Here is a 23,290-nt window from a genome sequence, read left to right on the forward strand (position 1 = left end):
AAGATGTTAACACCATCCCTATTGATAAACTTGTAGGATCCCTTCAATTCTATGAGTCTGACCTACCCAAGTCTAGTAAATCCAAATCTATGGCTTTAAATTCTATAAATAATGTAGATGATTGTGGATTTGATGATGAGATCTGTTAGGTTCTAAAGACTTAGGAACTAATGTATTTAGAACTCTAATGTGTAATGTTGGCAAACCATGATCAAAACAGGTTGTTTAGTCTTGTTTAGACTTGCTCAAACTTGTGTCTTTTATGTAAAGGTGGAATCGAGCTGATGCAGAATTTAGTATGCATTTCGGCCTGGCTTGATTGATTGAAGCTTAGGCTTGATCAATTGAAAATCAGGCAGAATGCGTTTTTCTGCAGAATTCCAACTCAGCCCAAGCTCATTAAAACGTTTAGGCTTTTATGTTTTGCCTTAGGTATATAAAGGAAACCCTAGCCACGTTTTTGAGTTGTTCATATTGCTGTTTGTGTGAATCTCTTGTGAGATCTAAGAGGTGCTTGCCTTCACATAAGCTTAGGATTATCAAGAAGGAGATTTCTTCAAGAACTTGATGATCATTCAGTTGCTGCCATAAGAGCTTAAAGATATGCAAATGAGAGTTCTTGTACTTGTTAGAGAATCCGAGAAAGAAGGAGTTTGTGGTCTCGGAGCTTGCACGTGGTCGTGTTAGTAAGTTTTCTACTAGTGGGTAGCAATAGGATGTTAGTGGTCTAAGTCACTATTGTAGAAATTTCGATTCTTTCATAGTGGATTCAGGTTTACCTTGAGGATAGCTAGGTTAAATCCTCCCCAGGTTTTTTACCCATTTGGTTTTCCTAGGTGATCATATCTTTATGTTCTTTATATTCAACACTTTACATTGATATGATATATGATTGTGTTAACCTAGATCTAGAATTTGGACTAAGTAATAACTTGGCTTGTTAACTAGGTTAATCCAGTTGTGTTTTAAAGGGTCTAAAAACAAACAAGTGGTATCAGAGCGGGTTGCTCTCTTGTTGTAGATCTTTTGATCTCTAAGCTGATCCTTGACCCCTGTTGTCATGGAACACAGACACTCTCTAGTTATTCCTCCTCACTTTGATGGGAATAATTATGCTTATTGGAAGGTAAGGATGAAATCATTTCTGAAATCTATTGATGAGAGAGTCTGGAAGTTCGTTGAGTGTGAATAGGAGAGGCCCATTGCTCTAATTGGATGCAAAAGGCTCGATCTAATTAAGTCTTTTTTGACATGGTCCTTGTGCTTCATTGCTCTACTCTTTGTGACCATTGTTCTTTAGTTTTTGTTTTTTTTTTGTTTCTAGGATTTGCATTGCATAACATTTATGCATTTCATTCTAGGACTGTTTTGTTTCTTCTTTTCAAAAAAAAAAAAAAAAATTTTTTTTTTTTTTTTTTTTTTTTTTTTTTTTTTTTTTTTTTTTTTGCAAAAAGGAAAAAGAAAAAAGGGAAGCAAGTTGTATTTTGTGTTTATTTTCTTGGTTTTGAAAATGAGGTTGGTCAATTTATTTTCACATAACATGTTTTTGTACCTTGTTTAGCTTGGATAAGCTTATTTATTGCACTTTACTAGTGAAGCTTTGTAGTGCATGTTGTGTGGGAAAGATATTTATGGTTTTTGATCACTTTGTCTTGATCTTGAAGTCACATGTCTTTGACTGTCGGACTTGAACTTTTTGAGAAAGGCATAAATAACCATCTCACCACTGTTCACTAACCAATCATGAACACCTTAGTGCATATCATAAGATTTTTTGCTTATGAAAGTGTAGCACATGCACAAAAAGAGCATAAGGTGTAGCCTCAGTTTAATTGCTTAAAATTGGTGTGTACATTATTGGACTTAAAAAGAAATCAAATAAATAAAATTGGTGTGTACATTATCCCGGCGATTTTAATAAGTCTCTAAACAACTAAAATTGGTGTGTACAATATGAGGCAAAATCAAGAAACTTACATGATTGCAAGCTTATTTTCTAGGAGATGTGAGAGTTATACGATGTAACTCTTTGGGTGATAGTCTCTTTCAAATTCTTTGTGATGAATTTTGTAGACTTTGCGCTTGATTTCTATTCACATATCACCTCACATGTATCTTAAGTTTTAGCTAGTCGCACACACTACACAAGTTACTCTTTGCTAAATATTGTACATGTAACTGTGTGTGTTTTTGGTTTGACCAACCAAGTTTGAAAATATCAGGAGTCTTATGCAAAACATATTTGATGCTTGAGAATTCAAAGGGAGAATGTTTGAAAATTTTAATTTTGGGAAAACTGGGTTTAAAACTTTTGTTTTTGAAAAAAATTTCATCTCATACTCATGCATTTTGTTTATCTATTTCAATGCTTTGAGGAGTTACTGCCCAAAATGTGTTTTGTTTTTCAAAACTGTGTTTTTCTCTCAAAAATTTAGTGAGCCTCTATCTAGTTTGATTGATCTAGTATGTTTTTCGATCAATCAAAATTGGTTTTAAAAATTTTAAATAAGTCTCTGTTTGTTTCAATCAATCGAAACTGATTTTCGATCAATCGAAAATCGTGAATAAGGTTTTTAAAAATCAGATCTTGACTTATTCAACTCATCTTTTTCCAAAAGTTTTCAAACTTTTCTCTCTCTCTCCAATTCGGACAAGCTCAATCATCAAATTTTTGTCATTTTCGATCATTTTTTTTGCAAGGTTTCTCTCTCCAAAGGCCAGTAAGACACTTATACCCTTCCTTTTGAGTTTATTTTCAAGTTTCATGCATCTTTCATGCATTTTTAATTGGGATTTTCGGACCTATGCAAAATTGAGATTTTTGTTGATTCAAGCAAAATTTGTTGAAATTGATCAATGGGTTTTTGTTTGGGGATGATATAAACTTGATCTTTATGGTTTAATTTGATCAATTTGTAGAATTTTGAGAAATTGGAAATTCTAGGGCTTGTATTTACCCGAATTGGAGATTTTGTTCAAATTGGGTTTAATTGATGAAATTGGCTTGTTGGATTGATGTAATTGAACATTATAATCTATTTTCTAACTTGTGTTATGATCAATTGGTCAATTTTTTACAAATTGAACAAGTGGTTTTTTCTTTTTTGGGGTTTTTGTTAGAAACTCTATGCTCAAGCCAATTCTGTGAATTTGAATTTAAATTGAACTTATTCTCACTGCATTAGAGTATGCATCATGGCATTTAACTGTTCATGCATCATATAAATTGTTTTTTCAAAATTTTTTTTGTACTAACTTGCAGCTTGCCTTTGGTTTTTCTTTCCGTTTTTTTTTTTTTTTTTGGTTCTACTTTGTGTCCTTGTCCTACACTAGCACCATGCCTAGGAAGACTAGAGCCCGTAGGACTCCCTCCACCTCTTCTGAGTCTCCCTCTAGGAGTGAGCTGTTTAGGAATGACAAATACAGAGAGTTATATGAGAAGCTGAACAGTAAGAAAAAGATATGGGCTGAGTGATCTATTGTGTTAGATGAGGTAGATCCTGCCATTAGGGCAAATTTTGAGAGTAGGGGCTAGTTGTCTTTGTTGGAGATAGATCATCCACCCTCGACTACCCTGATTAGAAAGTTCTACTCGAACCTCTCTCGTGACATCCCAGTCAGCTTTAAAAAAAAAAAAAGTCAAGATCAGATCTTTTCAAGGGTTCCCACGTGCCAAGCCCCACCTAACCCCACTACCCATCACACAATCCACTCCCTCTTATCTCTTCTTTGGCCGGCTCACTCCCCCACTTCTCTTTTCTTTCTTTTCCTTCTTTTTCATTTTCGGCAGAACTTCTCTTTACTCCTTCAAGCTCTCTTGCCGGCACCTCCATATCACCATTTCCACCATCATTTTTCCGGCAAGATCAGCGGAAAATTCTTGGGAACCCATAAATACCTTCACATCCTTTTTTTGAGGTAAAAATTTCTCATCTTTTTGGTGGGTTTTGCATTTTTCTTGAGGTTATTTTTATTTAAGCTTTAATAATGATACCCATGTGATTTATGATCTTTGGAAGTGATATTTATGTGTTTTTATGTATGAGTTTTATATTGGTGGAATTATTTGATGAATGGGTATATATTTTGTACTATTGATGACTACTTAAGGGTTATGTATGGTGGAAAAATTTAGGAGTTTTTAGTTAAAACATGTGATGGTTGGTAAATTTAATTTTTCCATTGCCATTGGGTTTATTGGAGTTAGTTGAAGTTCTAAATTTCTTGTCTTGGAGGATATATTGATTTTGCTTTCATGGGTCTCTTAATGATGTAGTGTAAATTTTATGGAAGTTAGTCATAATGTTGGAGATGATGTTAAATGGGTTAACTCTATAAATTGGAGTTTATGCCTTGTGAATCCATTTGTTGAGAAATTATGGAAGCAGAATATATTATTATTGATGAGGTTAAATACTAGGCTTGCCTAATTAAGTGATTACTTAGCAATTCCTAAATTGTGGCTAGATGCAATTTCAAGTTCTATACTTATTGTGATAGGTTTACTTGATATTGTTTAGGTTCTAGCTAATCTCCTTGGAGCTTGGAGAATTAGGATTTTGCGGTTGCGAGGTAAGTAGCTTTTTAATGGGATTTTGAAAAATAACATAAATGTTGTTTTTGGGTTAGACACGTTTTTAGAAATTACCTATGGAAACTATATTTTCCTAAAAACTATTGTGTCGTAACCTTAACATATATATGATTATATATATGAATATGCATCATATTTGGCATTGCATTTGGGGAAATGCATGAATTGTTGATATAGAAAAATGAGCATCTTTTATTTAATCTTGATAAGAAAATCTTGGATTTTATGTTGTATTGGAAAATTTAAGATGCTTATCTTGTCTTAGTATTTGGGAAATTGATAGAAAATCTCTTGACAAGAATGAAGTTGAAAACCTTACAAACTTTGTAGAAGTTAGATTATTTAAGGTTTTTTGAAACTACTTGAATATGAACTATGTGTTTCAAAGTAGTGTAACCTGTGAGTTTATGTTGTTTTAACACCATGCCATGTGTGATTTCCCGGTGATCACCCGATTTGGTTTTCGTGGTCTTTGTGACAACGAAATCAAGTTTAGGTCAGTGCCCTTTCACTTTGGATGACGCGTTCTTCCCTGCTATCCATGGGGGGAAGAGGATTCTGTTGGAAATTTAGACCCCTTAAACACACACAGATTGCGTATCCTAGATTAATTAGCCAAGTTGTTACTTAGTCAAATTAAGCAATTCTAGGTTAAAACAATCAAACAATCATATCAAGAATAATAATGCAGCGGAAAATAAATAACACGAGATATGATCACCCAGGAAACCACACGGTAAAAACCTGGGGAGGATTTGACCCACTGATCCTCAAGGCTAACCTGAATTCACTATGAAAGAATTGAAGTTCGTACAAAAGGACTACAAGCTCCCCGCTTGACTTCCTAATGCTACCCACCAGTAGAACTTCCTGACACGACCACGCGCAGGCTCCGAATCCACGGACTACTTCTTTCTTGAATTCTTCAATCAGCTACAAGCTTCCCGCTTGCTTTTCTTTTTAATCTTCAATGGCAGCAACCTTGTTGATCATCAAGATGTAGAAAATATCTCTACCTTGAAAACCCTAAGTTTATGTGAAGGAAACTCCTCAAGGATCTCACAAGAGATTCACATAAACCGCAAATATGAGCAACAAAGACTTAGAGAGGTTTGGTACAAAACCCTAAAAATAAAAGGAGGCACAAGAGGCACTCTAATCTCTCTCTCAGAAGTCCCAAAAACGTTCTAGGGTTTTCCTTATATATAGAAGTGTTTTACTTGAACCCCAAGACGTTTAAATAGAGTTTGGGCTGAACTGGAACTCTGCAGAAAATAAATCTGTACGTGGTTCGATCGATCGAGTCTAATTTTCGATCGATCGAGCCTTACAGATTTAGTCCAATAAATCTGCACTCACTCGATTCCAGTTTTACAAATAAACATACTTTGAGAAGCCTAAACAAGACTAAACAACCTGTTTTGATCATGGTTTGCCAACAATACAAATTAGAGTTCTAAATACATAAATTCCTAAATCTTTAGAACCTAACAGATTCCTTAATTGTGTGTGGGTGAGGCTGTTGCCCATGGGGCCAAGAGACCACATGCAAGAGAGGTCCTATTTGACGTGCTCTCTCTGCTGCCCATGAGGGAGAGAAAAACCTTGAGGGTATGGGTGAGGCTGCTGTCCATGGGGCCAAGAGTCTGCATACCAGAGAGGACGATATCATGTCAGTTGTGAATGGGTGGATCCCCTAACCGGTCTATGTGGTAGTGTGGTATATTTGAGATAAATTACCATATGTTAGAAATTATGGCTTTGGAATTATACTATTATTGCTCACAGATTATAGCATATGGTTTCAGAATATTTACTTTGAGGAACTTATATTTCATTATTTAATCATTCTTGTCATATTACTATTATTATAGTAGATGAAACTGCATTTCCCCCACCCCCATTAAATATGCTACTTACTAGGCTCTGTCTCATCCCATTATTTTATAACCTTTTCAGAGTAGGTAACAGTCTTTTGAGACAACTTTTTGGTGGCTAATAGTAGTTAGACTAACTACTGATGGAGGCTGAACTTTTGTAATGGGTATATTAAATGGTGTAAATCTTAGAATAGGCTTGACTCATTCTTTTGTATATTAAAGTGGTTGTGATGTTATTTCCACTGATGGGACAAGCTGTGATATGTAATTAATTATTCAGACCTCTATTCTTTTGTGGCCAATGGTCCTTGTAATTATTGCTTAGAGCTCTGACTTACTTTGAGAGTATATTCAATGAAATTATTATGATAATTCTTAATGTTGGTTTTTGATATGATTTATGTGGATTGGATTGTCAAAAAAAAAAAGAAAATCTACAGGTTCTTTGAGATGTCTTTTTCATGCCTTGGACCCTTTGTGGATTGGGGTGTGACAGTTATGGTATCAGAGCTTAGGTTATGATTCTGTAGACATTGAAAATAGGAATTGATTTTGATTCTGATTTAAGTCAGAGCATTAGGGGTTTGATGAATTCTTTATTTTGTTCCTTTGTTTCAACTTCCACCTGCTATTCCTTTTTCCTTATCAATCTTTTCTATGTTAACCTTCTATGTTTCCTTGTGATTTACTTGCTTGTTTCTTGGGTATAGGTATAAGTACTTTGGTATACTATGCCCCCTAAAAAGAAAGCACGTAAAGTAAGGCATGTGGATGAGGTTACAGCTCCAGAGCATGGCCATAGGCAATGCCAAGAGCGTGAGAGACCTGTCACTCCTAATGGCGGTGAGATTGATGAGGTGGCAGTGGCTAACAGGATCTATGCTATGATTGCTAGGGCAATCTAGGGTGGTGAACGTAGGAGGGAGGATTTCCTTTTTGGGGAGTTTCGTAAGCAAAATCCTCCAACTTTTGATGGGGGACCTGATCCTATGGCAGCAGAGAATTGACTGCTAAAGATGGAAAAATTACTAAGAGCCCTTGAATGTAGTGATGCTCAGAAGGTGTTGTATGCCACTTATGCCCTTCAGGGTCCTGTTGATAGATGGTGGTCAAGCACTGAGAAATTGTTGGAGACGGAGTTGGGAAGGGACACTCCCATTACTTGGGAGAAGTTTAAGGAGTTTTCAATAGGACATACTTCCCCGATGTAGTGAGGGACCGTAAGGCAAGGGAATTTTCTGATTTGGTTCAGGGGGCTATGGCAGTGGATAAGTATGTTGCTAAATTTGTTGAGCTCTCTCGTTTTGCTCCTTACTTGATTCCGAATGAGTCCAAGAAAGTGAAAAAGTTCTGAGAAGGCCTTAATGATAGGATTCGCCCTTTCATTATAGCCTCTGGAGTGGATACTTTTACTGAGGCTGTGAAGCGAGCAATGAATCTTGAAGAAGACTCTAAGTACAACCCCAGTTCCAAGGAGAGTGAAAAGAAGCAAGGGCCCTTTAATTCTCAACATGGTAAGGGTCAAGGACATAAGAAAGGATTCTTTAAAAGCTCGGGTAATAGAGGACAATCCTTTAGGCATAGCAAGAATGCCTATCCTCAGTCTGGTGACAAGAAGTCTTGCTCTCGTTGTGGTAAACTTCATGATGGACAAAATTGTGATGGGGTCAAGATTTGTTTTGCTTGTAAGCAACTCGGACACTTTGCTAGAGATTGCCCAAGTTCTAAGGGCTCGGGTTCCTCTTCCTCATCTCAGGTTGCAAAGGGTAATGACAATGGGAAGAAGGTGCAAGGTAGAGTATATGCCTTGACTACTCAGGATGCTTAGGCCACGGATACAGTGGTGGCAGGTATACTTCCTTTGTTCTCTGCACATGCTAAAGTTCTTTTTGATCCCGGTTCTACGCATTCTTTTGTTTCTTGTGCATTTGCTAAAAATCATGACAAGAGCCTCGAACTACTTGATTTTGAGTTATCGGTTTCTACCCCTGTTGGTGATACTTTAATGACTAATCTTGTGCTTAAGTCTTGTATTATTTGTATTGAGGGTAGAGAGTTATTTTCCCTATAAGTCACATTGATATTACCTTTTCTTTTCAGCCGAAAAAGCAAACTTTAGTCTTGGGTGTGTTTTCAAATCTCAGCTCCCTCCCCCTCTGGCACCCCCAGTGAGGTGTCTGATAAAATATGCTTGTTTTGTAGATGGGACAAGAGGAGATTAAGTGCTAGCCGAACATCCTATCTGAATAGGACTGAGGCTGCTAATGTAGAAAAGATTGTTACTACTTTCTTAAGGAGCGGTGTAGTGCCTAGTCAGGTTATTATGGATCTTCTTTACTTCTGAATTGGTGCAGTTCTGTTCTCAGTTATTAATTATATCCCTTACATCACAGATTGGGGTGATAACACCATATGAGGGACAAAGAGCATATATTGTGAACTATATGTCTAGAAATGGTGCTCTTAGACAGCAACTTTACAAGGAGATTGAGGTAATGTTTATATTGAACTCATCAGTCCTAGGGCGCAATAACTTTGTCCTGCTGTTTCTAAAAACTTGTGTGTATTACAGGTTGCAAGTGTAGATTCATTTCAAGGAAGGGAAAAAGACTACATTGTTCTGTCATGTGTGAGGAGTAATGAACATCAGGTTAGTGAATCAAAACAACGCAAAGGCTAATTGATCGGGTATCAGATTAATCAAATTCCTTAGCTCTGTTTTTTTATTTTTTTTCCCCAAAAAAAGAGTGACCTTGGTAAACAAGCGCTAATTTCTACGAATTGAGAGAGAGCGAAAACCTAAGTGTAGAAGAAATTTGAGCTGAGTAAAAGGTTTTCCTGAGGAAATGGATTTCTCAAATGTGAGAGTAATTCATATTTTCCTTTCCTTTTTCCGAGATCTCTCTCTCTCTCTCTCTCTCTCTCTCTGAGGACTTTGCTTGCAAATTGACAATTGAGAATTTGTGGGGTTTAGGGTTTTTGCTTCTTACTTTTTAACTATTGCCTATTTTTACTATTACTAGTATTATTAGGATTTTAATTCTTGAGGTAGAAGTAACGGACCCAAGTACCCGACCCATGCATTTACAAATACTTTTTTTTTTTAATTACGTAATAATTTTGAGTTTAAAAAAAAAAAAAAAAAAACAAAAAAGAAATCTAAAATTTAGCATGTGCATGTCACTCCCTTGAAATTTCAAATACTACAATAAGCTTAGCACATATTGATTTAGCTAACATAACCACTTGGGACATGTGAAAATAGCCCTTAAAGGTTGGTCGGTCTTGTGCCATGTCACTCCCTCGTGTCACATTTGCATGCCATGTCAACATCTTTTATGTATTGCATTAGATTCATGTATTAATAATTTAATATTATAGTTCTCTAAAGGAAAACTTTAGGCTAGTTTGGTTACATGGAAGGGGAAGGAAGGGAAGATATAAGAAAAGAGTTATTTTGTTTGGTTAAAATGAAATTGAGGAAAGAAAGGAAAATTGGAGGAAAATATCTTTGTGGGACCCACCATTTGTTCAATTCTAAAAATTGCTCTTATGCCCTTGAAAAGTTTGAATTTTTTGTGAAATTACTTTTATATCTTTATTCATTTGTAATTTTAAACTCTGCTTATGTTTGTGCTTGGTATTATGTATTTAGTTCACAATTGATCTCAAGTCTAGGTAAATGAGGAGAGTTGCGGTATGTTAACGGCCTACGTAAAATTTAGTTACTTTCTTATGAATAGATCCAATTATATAGAAAATTATATTTAAGCGGCTCTGACTTTTGTCAAACTATTGTTGTTTTGCTCTCTCTGCATGTGTTCTTAGGTCCACTCTACCGTCTTTTTCTTAAGTGTATGATGAATGGCTTTCATTTGTACTAATAAGAGAAGTATGATAACCAAGTTTTATATGTATTATTTTATGTGCATCATCAATTCCTTTTAAAAATTTCTAGCATCTATTTACTTGGTTGCTGCTTTTCCTGGTTTGATTGCCTATTAATGATTCTCCGATAACATTGGATTCTTGTCACTTATCAGAGTGTGTCTCAAATTCTTATTTCGATATCGTGTTTGTGTGTTACAGCATGGTCTATATGTATCTTGTTTCTGTGTTTGGATTCTTTCTGTTCAATGTCTTCACTGCATGGGCTGGTTGTCAAAAAACAAAAAAATCCGAATATGTAAAATCATAATGTTGATCTGCACTATTCTATAGGTATTAAGGTGTCTGACACTGGCTTAGCTGCACCAAGCCAGTGGGATCTAGTATCTGATCAGCAATTGTTGAGGGAGAAGCCTCTGGAGGTGTGTATTTTGCTTATATAAGGTTCTCTTTAGCAATAAAGTGTTTGTAACAATCTGAGAAGAATTCTTTGCTTTGTCAACCAGGTGGCAAGATGCACACAGATCATCAGTCCAAACACTGAAGATGCCAAATATGTTATAAATTTTTGTTATCCTGGAAAGGTATACTTCAATTTGGCCTTCACCTCATGTAGTACATTTTTTTGGAGGTGTTTGAAATATGAAATTTTTCTTCACCCACCAAAACTAATACCGCCAATTTCAAGTTTTGTCCATCTATTTTCATATTTTTCAAGTTATTTTTAAGCTTACATTGTCCCTATCAGTGCCTTTTCTTTTCTTTTGTTGAAATATGAACAAGTGGGAAACTTGTTGGTGCAAATACAATAATAATAGAAACTAAGAGAAACTGAATAGTATGCTAAATATTATTAATTTAAAGAACAAAATTACACAACACTATTTGGACTAAGGCGTGACACTCGCTCTCTTTAAGGAGATTCAAGCTCTTGGTTGGCTAGTCTTTGTAACCAGTGCAGACCTTCTCTGACTTGTCTCCCCCAGAATACAACAGCCCAACAAATGTTGTATGGCTAGAACAGCTTCTGCACAAAGTGTTCAAGCCCAAAGCTCCACCAGAAGAACACCTTTCTTTGGCCCGAAATTTCTCAAGTATTTAGGAATATTATTGAATTCACTCTCTCACACAACACTCTTTACTTTTAACTATTTTCTTCATTCACTCTTGATATGAAATTAGTCTATAGCATAGCCGTATATATAGTCTTCCAACCCTTCACATAACTTACATTTTATTTATTAATTTAGAAAACTTCTCTTAATTTATTTAATCTAACTTACATACAAGTAACTCTTTCTTTAACAAATTATAACTCATCTCTTTATTCATCTTCAGTTATTTTGAGTTTCAACATATTTAATTTAAAATGTACTAACATTTTTGTTTTTAAACTTAAATGTTCAACTATGTTTTCTAATGATATCTGCATTTTGAATTGCTTCAGTGTCTTATATTTTATGCCCTGCAAACAGATGGTGGGATTTTATATGGACATGGCATTTTAGCCTAAACATACTGAGCCTGAATCTTAATTTTGTTTATTAACTCATTTAGTCATGCATGTAACAATTGGATCTGATATAATTCTAATTTATTGACTGCAGTATGCTGTTGCTCTGGGTGACACAGTTTCCCCAACTGACATTGAAGAAGGCATGCGTGTGGGGTAAGTTTCTTATTTGTTACCTTCTCAGATTTTACTAAAATATTTTGTATTTTTTTCCGACCTTCTCTGGTTATTCCCTATTTATACATTCTTTCAACATAAATTGCCCGGAGTTTGTTGCCAAGGATAAAACCCTTAATTTTGTGGCCTATAGGTTATGTATTGATGTTTGACTACTGGTTCCCTTCTGTACAGGGAATTGGATTCCTTAATGATCCCCGTAGGCTCAATGTTGCTCTAACTCGTGCTCGATATGGTATTGTCATTCTGGGGAATCCTTAAGTCCTGAGCAAACAGCCACTGTGGAATAGCTTATTGACACACTACAAGGTAGTTCCTTGTTTTATGCTATTGTGGTTTATCTAAGGCTCTATCTTATTGCACTTGAAATGTGCTAGAGTTGATTTTGGGATGTTGAAGCTAGTCAACTATTATTCTTTGTCTTAAAATGGATCATAACCTTTCCCTCTTTGGTTCTCTAAATGTATTAAAGATTCTGTAAGTGGAATTTGTACTAAATGTTTTTTTTTTATTTTTTATTTTTTTATATTAGCCTCCCTTTTTTTTTTCCAAAAAGCAAACAATATTATCAAAGGTGATACCACTTTGATTGTCTAATCCTCGTGCCATTTTAAAAGTTTATTTTTGAGGCAGAGGGACCATTTCACAGATTGGCAGTACTTTTTATCTTACATCGTGTGCATATTATGCTATTATTTATAATTATATCAGAGACTTTGTATTACATGATACTCTTTTAATTCAACATCCTTAATTGTTGACCTTTCTACATGAAGTGATTAGTGGTTCTTGTTCAATATGTAATGCATGGTATTGCAGATCACTTGTAGATTGATGCAACTAATCCTTTTTTTTTTTGTTATTAAACAACGTCCTCTCCTATTTTTTTTGCCAATGTTTCATCAGGAGCATGAATGCTTGGTTGAAGGACCTCTGAATAATTTGAAACAAAGTATGGTTCAATTTCAAAAGCCTAAAAAGGTAGGTGATGGAAATTCAAAAGTCGATATGAGTTTCTTTTAATTTTTGGGCTTTCCTTCCTCTTTTTTTTTTTTTTTTTTTTTTTAGGGGGGGGGGGAGGGTTAATGGTTGGGGTTGGTTATCAATTATGAAGCATTTATGCGGATAGGAGCTGATATTAATATTGGAAAGTATCTTGAAATAGATCTACAACGATAGGAGGCTTTTCTGTGGTGGTGGACCTGGTGTTGTGCCTAATGATACTTTTGGTTCTGTTGCCTCATCTCCAAATGCTGATAGAAGAAGCGGTCGTGGTAGGGGTATGTTATTTATAACATATTGTATATTTACATTATTTGTATTTTCCTGGAATGACACTTTACAAATAATGTAAAGTGCATGAATCCAAATTATACTGAATTTAAGTTCCCACGGATAAAGCCTCATCCATGGCAGAAGGTATCCATTTCCTTGCTTGTATCATTTTTATATTGTCTTCAATTGTCTTTGTTCTTGAGTGCCTTTTTGTGTGGGCTGTCTAAGTTTCACAGTTTTTGGAGGATGCTTTAGTGAAAGTGTTAAGAGCAGACATCCCTTGGACTGGACATTGTTTGGCTAGTTGAGGACATCTAATATGACCAAGATCCTATTTATATAGTAACTGTGTAGGAAACACATAAAGGTAGAACTTTTGAGCAAGGCTCTGCTCAGGAACCAAAGAGGTAGCGGTTTTGATTCCCTTGAGTTGTTGATGTGTATGCTTTTCTGGTTCGTAGGTGCATAGAGTAATATTAGGAAAAAAAGGAAAATAAGATAAAGTGTATTTAGGTCAATGGTTAGAGAATGTGTAGAAGTCTGAGAGGTGTTACAATGGGGCTTGGCAATTGGCATGGGGAGAAGCAGTTGGTATATATTATGGGTCATGAATGACTTCTGCTTAGGGCAAGGCTTCTGCTAGCTATTCTAGGAGCCGAGAAATCTTTTATGTTGTTCCCTGGAAGAATTGATGATTACTTTCATAGTGTTTATTGTCTTTGGTTGCTCATATTAACCCATGCATATTATTTGCTTCATTTAATTGAACAATGTGGCTGTTCCTCCCCCACCCCCCCCCCACCCCTCCTCTTTTCTTCATTTAAAATTGTTCTTTTCCTTTGCAAAACTTGGTTGAACCTTTCACACATTCCCACTGTTTATATTCATGTGTGCATATGTAACCTTTAAAAAAAAAAAATTCAGTTGTAATAGTTATCTAGTTAGCAATTAGGCAGTTATGAAATGTGATTTAGTTATCATGTATGTATACAAATAATGTATTTTCCTGGAATGACACTTTACATTATTTGTATATTTACATTATTTGTAATTTATTTTTTGTCAAGACTAATGAAATTTATTGTTGGGTGGCTTAATATTACATGGTTTATCTGTTTATTATGTTGATGTGTTACTGGCCTGGTCTGCAGGCTTCTCAAAGTGGATATGCTGTCGATTATGTTACTTGGATATGCTGTCGCTTATGTTACTCAAGGACCATAAGGTGGGTTTCCTGGGAACTTTCTAAACCAGAACTATCAAGCTGGATATTCTCACTTTGGTACAGGGAATGATTTTATGTCCCAGGTTTGAGCTCATTACCACTCTGAATATGTTTATGCTTTCTTTTATCATTATTTCCTTTTCTTTTTTGAACTTATACTTTGATTTCTGCTGTTTCAGGACACCACACCAAAGTGGTTCGCAAGGCCTATTTACTCAGGTTGGCTTCAATGACCCCTCACAAGATGATGCATCACAGAGCCACTTTGGTGTGGCAAATGCGAACCTACTTCAGTCTCAGGTTTCTTCAAGTTTTAATGGTGTGGCAAATGAAGATGAAAGTGATGATAAACCTCCTAACAAATGCATCTTAGTTTGGCAAGGGAATGTTGCCAAGATATGTTAGAAAAAAAAAGCTTTCATAAGTTAGTTTTTATTTTTTATTTTTTTCCCCAGCCCCTGCAAACTCTGTCGAAAGACCTATACAATTTCACATTTTCTAACATCTGTTCTTATCTCTCAGCTCACGTGAAAGTTTCTTTTGTATTTGAAATTTACATTGTTTATTATTTATTTTTCATAGATGTATAGGCTTGGCCTTGGGTATAGGGTACGAAATTTTTTCCCATAATTAAGACACCAATTAGTCTCTTTTGATTAAGACAGCAGTTATTCAACAATAAATTTTTTTACTAATTTCAGTAATTTAAACCCACCTTCAACAGTATATAAACACATACCGAAGGACACACTCTGCCAGCCATCATCTGTAGCAATGCAAAAAAAAGAATACAGACTTTTAGACAAATAAATAGAAGATTTATAAACCGCATAGAAAAGAACAAATACATGTTACAGCCACTTTTGTATTTACCAAAGATTAAAAAAAAATGCCTCTACGGCAAAAATTCTATCGTAAGACTTATGTTGCTTAAGAATGAATACCAATCAATAGAAATAAAGAGATTGTAGGTGAGAGCAAATCAGCAGAAGTAGCCATTGATCTATACCACATGAAATTATTTCATTATACCCAAAAATAAAAGTTTTTATTGTCATATAAAAATAAATGTAATTATAAACTTCTATATACAAAAATCTTGAACTCAATCAGGCGAAATATATATCTTTTACTCAAAACATTTGTACCATAATTATTCAAATATAATAAAACTGAATACGTTAATTCTCTACAACCAAACTAACAGGACACTCAGAGGAAAAAAAAAAAAAATGAAAACCCTAAATAAGAAATTTGAACTCGAAACCCAAAATAGTAAGAAATATAGTTCTAAAACAAGCCCAAAGTTGTAACATGACCAACAGCATGACCTACTGATCTTCATGCCCATTGTTTTCATCAACATCACATTCACAATCCACCTCCCCATCATATAATTCTTAGATTCGAATCCAATCAAATAAACTAAAACTAAAGAAAGATGTATAACTTTAATCATAAGTGACAATGCAAAAAAACAAAAAGGGGGGGGGGGGGGTGGGGGGAGGTTATAACAAAGGAAAAAAACCCAAATCTAAACCCAAATCTCAAATTTAATCCAAAATACAAAAGATGAGAAAAACTAAGCATTTAATATGTCAAGCTAGCAAAAGCAATTAAGTTGAGAGAGCACTCGCAAACTTGGTCCCAATAAATTTCCATATTGATAGTGGAATACACCCAACAACACATCATGGAAAAAAAATCCATCACAAAATTAGACTTTTTTTTTATTTTTATTTTTATAACACAAAGGTCCTAAATTCTTAAACAAAACAAAGAGGGAAAGAATTCATACAGCTCTAGAAAAAAAATAAAAAACTAAAAACTGGTTTAGCTATTTGCCAAATTGAATTCACTAAATTGTATTTATAGTAGAATTTATGGAAATTCAAAATAATGTTTATTCAATTTGCAGTTGATTTAAAATTTGAATGGCTCTTCGTGAATTGAAAACTCTTGAGAATTATAACTCATTAATAGTAAGAAGTCTCTTAAACATTGAATCCCCAGAATTGTTCATAGTGAAAAATAAATGAGTTTAGTAAAAACACACTTTCTCTTGCATGTAGTCAGCATCTAGATACATGGTTTTCTCAAGAAACAACAATAACACTACGAAACAAATTTATTATCATTACAAAAATAAAATAAAATAAAAAATTGGATATGCACCATTCCAAGGCCAAGGGAATCCTCTTCACCTTATCTATGTAAATATTGCAATTTCTGAAAATGGGTATTCTTGCTTTGTAGCAGTGAGCTTCAGCTTTGGCTTATATAAAAAGGGAAAGAAGTCTACCTTCAAAAGAGGCAACTTTAGCAGCAACAGAACTCAAAATGGAGCATTTGACCGATACCCATATGGATCTTTCAAGTCTTTGACCCTGAACAGAAAACTCTGTAGCTGATAATGCAAATTGGGCTCTACAGAAAAGTCTGTAGCTTAAATTGGGCTCTACAATATGTTATTTTAGGTTGGTGTAAGAATTAAGAAACTTCTCCACATGAAATAGAAATATTGCCGGGTTTAAGAGAGACGTAAAAAAAAACAAAAACATGCTAGAACTCTTAGTTTCAGCTAAAAAGCATTTGTTGGACAATAATACGTTCACGTCTACTTTTTTACATTTAATTTTTTATATTCATTTTTTTTTTAAATGTAGAGATTTTTGCATTAATTGTGAATATTTGTACAAAATAGTAAATGTAAACATTCATTACCTGAAATATTTTCATATTCTTTAGGCTTGAATTATCCTGAATTAATGTAAAGATAATAAAACTTTTTTGTAATGTAAAGTCAAGTATTTGGTAAAGATATTGGAAAGTTTATGCAATAGAAAAACTTGGCAAGAATACAATCGCTTATAGTAAAGCGAACAAAACAATTTGGCAATTTACAACTTTAAGGACAATATATTGTTACCATGTCACCTTATCATAGGAGCAATGCTATATATACAAAATATTTCACAACTTTTTTTACAATAATTATTTTGATGAAGTTATCATCCAAAAAAAAAAAACTGTATTTGCACTTCATTGTGATTTGAATCTGTAATATTAGAACATTTTAAACATTAGTAAAGTTTACATATAACAATGGAGGAAAACCTACTTTCTACAATATAAGTGATAATCTAGTTTACATTATAAACAAATTGAAATAATTTTAATAAACAGTAAGTGTTACCTTTTGGCAAATTATCAAATATTTCTTTGTAGACAATATTTTTTGTATGAAAACGATCACCATAATCATTTTCTACAATGAGTATTCTAAGGCCATCTTTACTTGTAACTCTGGATACGGCTACATATAACAAAGCTTGTCAGTAAAAGAACTACAACTACAAAGAATTAATGTTTTCAAGCAAATTTGTCATTCATACTTTATATGTTCTACCTTTTAAAAATTTTTCCCTGCTAATAATACCATTACCAACTCTCACATGTTATAGAAAGCTAATCAGTTAATTGTTAACATGTACCAACTATTAGTATAACGATTAGTCCAATCATTACACAACCAAATATCTAAAAATGGTATCAAAAGCTTATCGTTAAAATAATTAGAAAGACGCATTCATTATCAATTCGTCAACTTCCACAGCCATTTATATATGGTCATGTGATTGATAATGGATCATCAGTATGAAGGAAACTGCATTTTAAATTATAATTAGTCATGAATGAGTTAGTTCCAGGACAATGTTGAAAATAGATTTTGTTTTTGGCAACTTATGAAGTGTAATTCATGAACTTAAGGTCCTGACCTTTAATCTAAGAATTTCCCAAAAGCATAAAAACTGCTGCAAACCAACTAAGCCAAGAAATCAATTACAACTAAAACCTTACACACAAAAATTAAACACTTGTGGTCAATTGGATTTTGTGAATCCAACAAAAGGCCAAAATTTATATCAAGATAGGGAAAAGAAAAGATTGAATCAAAGGATTATGTACTAGTTGTCAAAGAGAAATTTCCTCAAACACATGACATGCAACATTTTTCAGAGTCCTCCAATCATACCATTCTTTTTCTCATCTTTCTAACTCCCTCAAACCAATTCCAAATTTTAAACCTTAATCAAAACCAAATCTAGGCTAGATGCCTAAATCAAAACTAAGCAGTCCATATCAAATTTTTTGTGCATAAGAAAATACATTTACCGATGTGGTAACGGCAGTATTACGGAGGCTCCAAGCATTCAGATTTTTTATGAAAACACAAACTAAACCAAAATCTGCCAAGCTTAAAATAAATTTAATCAATACTACAGTAGCACAAAAGAAGGACTCAAGAAATTGCAAAAATAAATGACGAATTAGGGTAAAAGATAGGCAAGCCTTCTGCTTGAAACGCTAAGTCAATGGGAAAAAAAATGCCTATCTTCTACTAAACCCATATATCTTTGAAAACCTAGAAACAGAAATTGAATAGAAAACCAAAAAAGGGAGAAAAATATATACCTTTTGAATTTTCAGTTGTTGAACAACAAAGACGGAATTGTTGAACAATCAGAGACGGGATTGCAAAGCACGAACAGAGGTTTCCAATGTTGCTAGTCCGATCTGTGTATAGGGAGATGTAACAAAGAATCAAACGTGTAAGTGAGTCTGAAACCCATCTATCTTTGGAAACCCTAGAAGTAGAACTGAATGGAAATGCCTACCTTCTGACTTGTCGATTGTTGAGAAGCGGAGACGGGACTGCAGAGCATGATCTATGTGTATGCTTTGATAAGTAAGAATGAAATGGTAAAAATTGAGTTTCACCGAATCCGATCTGAGTGTATATGAAGGAGCAGCGAAGGATCGATAGTTTGAGGGAGTCTGTTTTTTTTATCAGGAAATTTGGTTTGGGTTTTAGGGGGGGGGGGGAATGGGCAGACTAACAACGTAAAGGCCAAGTATATAGTAAGTTAGGCAAAGTTTTGGAGAATTAAGAAAAATAGCATCTTGAGTTTTAGAAACTCAAGATCCATATTAAAACTCGAGTCTTAAAGACTCGCTTTGCGAGTGTTGTTGGACTGAAAATGCCACATGGATCTCGAGTTTTTGAAAATCGAGTTCCATGCAAAAAAAATTTATTTTGATCGCCCCTATAGTGGCATTTTTAAGTCCTATGGTGACGTTTTAAAGCCCTATAGCAGCGTTTTTCTGTAAAATTTTTTTTAGTGTTCAATACCAGGTTCAGGGAGCCCTATAGTGGCGTTTTTAAGCCCTATAGTGACGTTTTTAAGCTCTATAGCGGCGTTTATGGAACTCGAGTCTTTAAAACTCGATTTCCACGTGGATTTTTTTCCACATCACACTTATCCGCTTACAAATCGAGACTTAAAAACTCGATTTTTATCTTGGAACTCGAGTTTTAGACACTCGAGATGCTAGTTTTCTACATTCTTTTGAAATGTGACACCTAACTAAATTTTAATATTTGTTGTTATTTAGAAAAAAAAATCGTTTTAGGGCTTGTGTTTTTCTCTTTTTTTTTTTTCTTTTTTTTTCTCTTCTGATAAGCGGCTTTGTTTTTTTTATAAAGGTCTAAGTTTGTTTCTGAAACTGAGTCTCTTCAATCACACCGTGCGATTTTTTTAAAGGGTAAGTTGTACATGTGTCAGTGTTTTAAGGAGCCTTTTTTGCTTACGTGTCAGCACCTTATTAAAAGCTTCTGCTATTATTTATAGTATTAGATTAGATTAGATTAGATTAGATTAGATTAGATAACATAGAGCAGGGTTCATCAGACAAAAAAAAAAAAAAAGAAAAAGAAAAAGAAAAAGAAAAACACTAATGTGAATTTGATCATGAGCAATCAAAATTAGACATATCATCTAATTTCAAAATCAAGGCATTAATATACAGTCAAATATACCAGATGTGATATACAAACTCAAATTTGCTCCAAATTATGGAGAAATGAAGCAAATAACTTCGAAATCTAAAGCAATAATGATAAAGCCTAATTATGCAGCACAAGATTTGGTAACTATGTTAAAACTCTTGAAAGGAAAAACAACTCTAGGGATTCAACTACTAAAGGTTTAAGGCTTAAGGTGTTGTCAAGAATTCTAATAACTTGTTTTTTTGGATCACAGCACATAAATGAGATTTTTTTTTTAATTATTTTTTGTTTCTATTTTTGGTAAGAGAAAGGCTTCAATATCTTCATTTTGTGACTGCCCTCTCTCACCAAAAAGTTGTTGTTATTGTACCTTGTATAGGTTGTTTAGATTTTCTACAAATGAGAATTCACAACCTAAAAATTTGCATCGTGAACAAGAACATTTTACTCAAGTGAAAATCTTGAAAATAATATAGTTGTGCCAATTTCGAACAGTCGCATTTCACTTATTTAAAATCCAAATTGAATCAAATTATATTCATTTTGAAGTCCTATATGCCTACTTTTCAATGAAATAATTTCACTGCAAAATTCATTATATATAGATGGTGAAAAAGCTATGAACAAAAAATCATCAACTTGTCATATTTTGATAGTTTTGTCATCTTTTAACAAAAAATCTCTCCATATTTCTCTTCATGCATGTCTGAACTCCATTTCTACGTGGATGGATTATTAGTCGGTGGATTCATGTATTTCTCTAATATATATATATATATATTTATTGGCTATTTAAATATTTATATTTATATTTATATATATAAATATTTATATTTATATTTATTTTAAATATATATATATATAATATTTATATATTTTTTAAATATATATATATATATATGTATTTATATATATATATTTAAAATAAATATAAATATAAATATATTTATATATATATATATATATCAAGAAACAAATATAAATATTTAATACAAACAAATATGCAATCATTTTCATGTCATGAAAAATTCAATCCAAGTAACACTTTCTAAAGCAGTTATATACACTAAACAACCAACTAGAGAGTGAGGAGACCCTTACCTGACATGAAGACGTGTAAATGTACTGCTGCGATTGTATGAGAGTGAGACTAAAATGAATGTTGAGCTTGTGTGAAAGTTAAGAGGAGCAATGTTCAGCTCTGCTGTGTATGAGATTTGAGAGAGGAGTAGTGTGTATGCGATGTGCTTTTTTAGTTCTGAGAGAGGACCAATGTAGAGAGAAGACTACTGAAGTTTTGCTGAGAGGAGGGCTGCTTTTTCATTCCAAAACGTGAGAGGATTACTTTTTCATTACAAAACATGAGAAGTAATAGTGAAGGAATCTCACTGACCTAGCATTACAAAACATGAGAATCAATAGTGAGTGAAGGTGCCAGTGCCAGTGTGCTAGTGAGACATGACCCAACATTACAAAATGTGAGAAGCAAGTGTGCCAGCGCCAGTGAGACATGACCAGCTTAACTCATTAAAAAATCGAGTTTCTAAGACTCGGTTTCGCTTTTAGCAAACCGAGTCTCTAAGGCTCGAGTTCAAACCGTGTACATGACTATGTGGAACTCGAGTTTCTAAAACTCGAGTTCCACGTGTACTCCACCTGGGAATTTTGCCAACTCAGATCATTAAAACCGAGTCTCAAAGACTTGATTTACGTGCCCAAAATCGAGTCTTTAAGACTCGAGATGCTACTATGTCATATACTTTCCGAACCGAGCCAACTAACTATAAAGTTTGATACTTATGCCTAGTTACCTAGATTCCCCCATAAATACCTTCACATCCTTTTTTTTTTAGGTAAAAATTTCTCATATTTTTGGTGGGTTTTGAATTTTTGCTTGAGGTTATTTTTATTTAAGTTTTAATAATGATACCCTTTATGAGCTTTGGAAGTGATATTTATGTGTTTTTATGTATGGGTTTTGTATTGGTGGAATTATTTGATGAATGAATATATATTTTGTGCTATTGATGACTACTTAAGGATTATGTATGGTGGAAAAATTTAGGAGTTTTTAGTTAAAACATGTGATGGTTGGTAAATTTAATTTTTCCATTGCCATTGGGTTATTGGAGTTAGTTGAAGTTCTAAATTTCTTGTCTTGGAGGATATATTGATTTTGCTTTCATGGGTCTCTTAATGATGTAGTTTAAATTTTATGGAAGTTAGTCATAATGTTGGAGATGATGTTAAATGGATTAACTCTATAAATTGGAGTTTATGCCTTGTGAATCCATTTTTTGAGAAATTATGGAAGTAGAATATATTATTATTGATGAGGTTAAATACTAGGCTTGCCTAATTAAGTGATTACTTGGCAATTCCTAAATTGTGGCTAGATGCAATTTCAGGTTCTATACTTATTGTGGTAGGTTTACTTGATGTTGTTTAGGTTCTAGCTAATCTCCTTGGAGCTTGGAGAATTAGGATTTTGAGGTTGCGAGGTAAGTAGCTTTTTAATGGGATTTTGAAAAATAACATTAATGTTGTTTTTGGGTTAGACACGTTTTTGGAAATTACCTATGGAAACTATATTTTCCTAAAAACTATTGTGTCATAACCTTAACATATATATGATTATATATATGAATATGCATCATATTTGGTATTGCATTTGGGGAAATGCATGAATTGTTGATATAGAAAAATGAGCATCTTTTATTTAATCTTGATAAGAAAATCTTGGATTTTATGCTGTATTGGAAAATTTAAGATGCTTATCTTGTCTTAGTATTTGGGAAATTGATAGAAAATCTCTTGATAAGAATGAAGTTGAAAACCTTACAAACTTTGTAGAAGTTAGATTATTTAAGGTTTTTTGAAACTACCT

General features: G+C 33.8%; 3 long non-coding RNA genes across 5 annotated transcripts; 2 read left to right on the forward strand and 1 right to left on the reverse strand.

Annotated features, from left to right (window-relative positions):
- The first annotated feature begins 3,631 nt into the window (after positions 1 to 3,631).
- LOC136070248 (uncharacterized) lies at positions 3,632 to 8,529 on the forward strand. The gene is made up of 3 exons (XR_010631537.1): positions 3,632 to 3,918; positions 4,521 to 4,572; positions 7,185 to 8,529. It is a non-coding gene; the product is annotated as an uncharacterized LOC136070248 (long non-coding RNA).
- A 164-nt stretch (positions 8,530 to 8,693) lies between these two features.
- On the forward strand, positions 8,694 to 13,333 carry LOC112007192 (uncharacterized). Its single transcript, XR_002882441.2, has 6 exons — positions 8,694 to 8,791; positions 8,868 to 8,966; positions 9,047 to 9,124; positions 12,227 to 12,361; positions 12,959 to 13,033; positions 13,218 to 13,333. It is a non-coding gene; the product is annotated as an uncharacterized LOC112007192 (long non-coding RNA).
- Positions 13,334 to 17,585: 4,252 nt separating this feature from the next.
- LOC136070227 (uncharacterized) lies at positions 17,586 to 19,422 on the reverse strand. 3 transcript variants are annotated; one of them, XR_010631533.1, is made up of 5 exons: positions 19,232 to 19,422; positions 19,029 to 19,130; positions 18,729 to 18,802; positions 17,749 to 17,868; positions 17,586 to 17,610 (listed from the first exon to the last, which is right to left on the reverse strand). It is a non-coding gene; the product is annotated as an uncharacterized LOC136070227 (long non-coding RNA). The 3 variants fall into 3 exon arrangements; XR_010631528.1 differs by lacking the exon at positions 18,729 to 18,802; XR_010631527.1 differs by having other exon boundaries at positions 17,749 to 18,802.
- Positions 19,423 to 23,290: the final 3,868 nt, after the last annotated feature.

This window comes from Quercus suber, unplaced genomic scaffold (assembly GCF_002906115.3).
Source record: "Quercus suber isolate HL8 unplaced genomic scaffold, Cork oak 2.0 scaffold_2, whole genome shotgun sequence".
NCBI lineage: Eukaryota > Viridiplantae > Streptophyta > Magnoliopsida > Fagales > Fagaceae > Quercus > Quercus suber.